The sequence below is a fragment of the Solanum pennellii genome, chromosome 4 (assembly GCF_001406875.1).
Source record: "Solanum pennellii chromosome 4, SPENNV200".
NCBI classification, from domain to species: Eukaryota; Viridiplantae; Streptophyta; class Magnoliopsida; order Solanales; family Solanaceae; genus Solanum; species Solanum pennellii.
In genome coordinates this window covers 43,883,404-43,888,866 of record NC_028640.1, presented here as the reverse complement: position 1 = coordinate 43,888,866, position 5,463 = coordinate 43,883,404, and the positions used below count along the sequence as shown (strand labels likewise).

The 5,463-nt window shown below is 31.2% G+C and overlaps 1 pseudogene; it reads right to left on the bottom strand.

Annotated features, from left to right (window-relative positions):
• Positions 1–314: 314 nt before the first annotated feature.
• LOC114076884 lies at positions 315–984 on the bottom strand (annotated as a pseudogene).
• Between the last annotated feature and the right edge of the window lie 4,479 nt (positions 985–5,463).

Genomic DNA, 5,463 nt, shown 5'->3' with positions numbered 1-5,463 from the left:
AAAATATCTACTAATTGTAGAAGCAGAAATTCAAGGAGAAGAGTCCCCAAACGTTGTAATATCTTTGATAAACAACAAATGAATATGTAATGCAATTCAAAGGATAAAATCAACATTACAATGAAATAATAACATAACATGTATAGTAAAAATTACAAAAATAATAAATTATAAACATTACATGATGACCACAACACTTAGTACTGACTTCAAATGAATAATAAATGATGAAAACAACACTTAAGATAACTGAAATGATAAAAGAACATAAACACGTAATATAATATTTTGCTTTCAACAATTATATAACGGCACTAGTAATGACATCTGAAATAGTAATTGGGAGCTATGGATGAATTAGATCCACTAACCCTATTTGCAATGGGTCCACCAACATTAAGTCTATATGAAGAACTTTAGCTAGCATAATTAGGAGGAGTTCAGACACTTCCTAATGTCTGAAATGTAAATGTATTATTATTCACCATTTGTGCTTATTTTTCAACCTTTTGATTTAGAATTTCCAATGCCTTCTTCAAGTGATGAAGTTGGAATAAGTTGTGTTCTTTGATAGGAGATTCTCACCCTACACCATAAGCTCTCTTCCTATTTTATCGAAGGGATTCTACGTGATTTTTCTCCATCTAAAGAACCCCCTCGAGGTTCATGAGCTTTGTATTGAGCACATGAATACCAACTTTTCTATAAGCCACATTTGTTGATAGTGGACATCGTTATTTGGTGGAGGGAGGTTATTCCTACGGAAACTCTCCACCAACGTTTCCACGCTAGAATGACCATAGAAGAAAAGTTTACCATCTGGGAAAATTATAACAATGGCAATTTCAGCACCATATAGCGTACAAAGTTCACAAGACCGAACAAACCAACACATCGCTTTGAAAACTTAACTCCTGTGTTTCTTGCATTCTTTATTTTCACCATGTCAACCCTTTAACGACCCTTGCTAATTCTTCTTTTCATGTCTAAACTATTACTATGAAACTGGGATTTTTCGTGTTAACACCAAGAGCATTATATAAGAAATTAGTTTTTAAAATAACCTAATGATATAGACGTTAATGATTATAATAAGACAATTAATTTTTTTCCTAATTAGATTTGTATTATTGGATTGCACTTGAGCAAAAATTATTTGAGAAAATTTTTTGACAAAATATATATTAAATGATTAATAAAAACCTTTTAATTTAATAATAGTACCAATTTTGTATTTACAATTAAATTTTGCTAGTCGATCATCATTTAGAGATTTTCCCTAATTAGAATTATATTATTGGATTGCGTTTGACAACTATGTTATTTTAGAAAAATATACCTTTTTAATAAAATATTAAATGATTAATAAAAATCTTTTATTTGAATAATAACACAAATTTTGCCCTTACCATTGAATTTTCCTAGTCGATCACCATTTAGAGATTTTTCCTAATTAGAATTAAGTTATTGGATTGCATTTCACCGCTATTTTAGTTCAGAAAAACTATTTTTAAAAATATAGTAAATGATTAATGAAATCCTTTTATGTTAATAATAACAAGAAGTTCGCATTTACCATTGAATTTTCCTCTTCGACCATTATTTAGATATTTTTCCTCTTTAGAATTATATTATTGGATTGCATTTGACAACTATTTATTTGTGAAAAATTTATTAAAAATATATTAAACTATTAATAAAAACCTTTTATTTTAATATTAACACCAATTTTGTATTTACCACCGAATTTTCCTAGTCGATCATCATTTAGAGATTTTTCTTAATTAGAATTATATATGTTTGAGAACATGTTTAATATATATAGTAAATGATTGATAAAACCCTTTATTTCAATAATAACTTAAGTTTAGAATTTACTATTGAATTTTCCTAGTTGATAATCATTAGAGACATACAATGTATGATACGAGGTATACCCGGGCTTTTGTATTTATAAATGTTGTTGTTAGTTATACCATGTTACTCAAGACCTAAGTTGACTTACAAATCGGATCATGATATGATCAAGTACATTCTGGATCGTTTCTAACCTTCTTATTAGTATTTCTCTCAAAAATTCTATTTTATATATATATATATATACTAGACTAAGTCTTGAAATCCCTATATACAAGAAAAATTTTGTCTTTTATTTATATTTTAGTTATCCAATATTGCACTACATCATACTATGTGAACGAACAATCTATTTTCCTTCTTGCTTGTATGTATACTAGATTCATAGCATGTGCGTTCAATGTGTAGGTTCAGTCTTCATATCCATGTATACGCGAGATATTTTTTCTTGTAGGTATATTTTATATATTCAATATTGCACTAGGCCATACTAAGTGAACAAACAATCTATTTGCCTTCTTTCTTGTTGGGCTTGTAGTGACGAATTAACGTCCTATTCTTAAATTGTTATTCGGCAATTTGTTAGTAAGTAATTGTACTCGAATTAACAGTTTGTCCTATTAGTCATATCATCTCATAGAGTGTATATCCCATTTTAATATTTGAAATTCATTCTACCTTGTCTTTGAATAACTTTATATACATAGTTGAGGGGTATTTTTGTATTTACATGATTAATACAATGGTATTAAACTCTATGTATTCCTAATATCATCAAATACATTGTATTAGTTATACATCCTATACCTTTTATGTGTATATAATCCATGAATTGATTATACATAGTCCCTAAATTTCTACCAAATATAGTACTAAATAATACCATACAAATACATGGACTATTTCTCCTAATATTATACCAAAGCACTCAATATTTTTTTTCCAGTTATTTAATGTTTCCACAACTTATTATATGAACTTTGTCCTAATTGAGCTTTGTTATGCTTGTGTCTCCCCAACCTGTGTTACCATAAATTGGTATTCAATAAGTTAAGAGCTACTACAGGAATTCGTATTGAAAACCCTAAAATTTCATCTGATTAGATTCGCTTTAGGCGTCATGGCCAACCCCAGCGATCCCTGGCCTACACTCCATGCTGATGAAAAACTACCAAAACCACCATTGAACTATGCAATGACTTTGAATGAAGTAGAAGACCAAATAGCAATGCCTATCCCTATCAAAAATATTACTTACATCCATGGAGAGCCAATTGTATTCTGGGAGGAAGAAGAGGTTGAGACCATAATAATTAAGAAGATTTACTGTTTTACATAATTGGAAAATCTTCTTATGGCTGGTCAGAAGTAGAAGAAAATTGAAAAATTGGTCCTTTACGGTGTGATATTCAAGGCAGAATGTTAGGAAGGATTCTTGAGTAATAGAAACATCTTAATTCGCCGTACTACTATGGAAAATTAAGTGCATGTCATGTCAAAAATTTGCATAGATTTTGAAGGCTAAAGATGGGTATACTATAAGATACAACCTCTAAACTAGGAACTCTAGTTCAACCAGAGGCAGAAACTACTACTACCTTAGCATGGACCTCTTTGCCATCCCTATCACCTGGTTTTCGTTAAAGAATCCTTATTGACTATGTCAAAGCAATGGAAAAATTGTTAAATATTGAAATGAATTAATAAGCAAATCTAGACCATGTTTTGTAAAGATAAAGGTTGAAGTCAACTTATTGAAAGAATTTCCCAAATAGATCAATGTTGGCGTTAAAAAGACATCTTGTGGGGAAATCATCTGAACATGGATAAAAATCTTATACTATTACACACCAAAGTATTTCAAATACTGAAAACATTGTGGCAAGGGCATGATTTTCATTGAGGGGGTTTAGAGAGATAAGCAAACAACTAGGTCAGGGCGGGTCAAATATAAATGGTTCAAACTCATATAAGCTACTAAATAAAATTGAACTCTACCTCATCACATTCGATAAAATTGAAGATGTATGTATTTGCACAATGTTAAATGACTATAAGAGAATACATAATTTCAAACTTTAATTGTGGTCTTGTGTCCATCATTGTTGTATATCTACGTTACTATTATATGTATCCACGCGATGCGCATATAATATTCATATAGTATTTTCATTTTTTCTAATTTTGATATCATGTGTGAGTATAATAAATCATATTACCTTACAAAAGTCCAACTATCATATTGTTTCTCCTTAATGAAATGTAATTTTCCCAATCTGTCACACCTTCAGCCTGCACTATGGATGTGACTGACACTCTAGAACCATCACTGATCCCAAGCGAATCCTTAGACTTTCTTACTACTCATGGGAAGACATTACTCAACAATAAGAACTTCAAATGTAAAGATTAACTCAATTGTCTCAACTATTGATAAACTCAGAAACGTCTAGAAATATCCAAATATTCATTAGAAGGCAACTCAAGTCTCAAAAAATTAACAGGGGAAAGGGAAAAACACTCGTCAAGTACTACTATCTATGAAGCCATTAAATACGACATAGATGTGGGGACAAGAGCCACAATATCTTAATTAATCTACAAAATGGGAAAATGGAACACTTTGGAAAGCAAAGAGGTTTACCAAAGCTAGGTATAACTACACGGGATCAATGAAGTTCTTGTTCATAAACCATAACACCTATATATGTATCACAAATAAAATGCATATCGAATGACATCAGTATATTAAATGTACAGACATATACAGGGAAATATGAAACGTGAGGAATTGAAGTGATCCTTTGGGAAGACAACGTAATTCCTAAATCAGTCTCGAGGAAAGATTATAAACAAAAAGAGAATAAAAATGTAGGATTACGAAAAATCTAATATCGGTGTGAGAGTACGACATTTGAACAGATGAGAGAGTGAACGATCATCAAAGATAATACCATTTGGTCCGTATAAAACCTTTTTATTTGCGAGACTATCGGTGAAGAGAGTCGTGTCTTCTAACCCACTCGGGGATGTGCCGAATGGTATTTTGGCTCACCAATAATTTGGGGGTTCAAATGAAGGACAAAATAAAGCTCGCCAACCTGTTCAGCGTGTCGCCTACTGATTTTTTGGCTTTCCGAGTTTTACAAAATGCCCCATCAAACTCGATATTTCAAATGATGATATAAATTAGACACGTCAACCTATTCGTCTTGTTGCCTATTGGTAATTTATCTCACCTATTTCCTATTCTCCAACACTTTTCACTTTTCAACCTATAAATCGACACAGAGTATTCAAAAGTATTTTAAAAAAACCAAAAACGTGAGTTGTCTCCCATGGAACGTCTTAATTAACATCACGTCATGACGAAGATACCAATTAAAACATCAATTTTTGAGGTTGGGCCACTGCATTATTAACGAGCGGGTTTCGCTGTTATACAAACGTCAATGGGGATAAATGTTGGGTCGAAAAACCTTATTGCAGTAACTTGAAATTTGACAACCTAGTCCAGATTTGGATGAAATCAGAGCCACTAAGGTGTAGGAAAATCTTGTAATTATTTGGTGACTTATTTATCATTTTAATTACATGAGTAGTTAG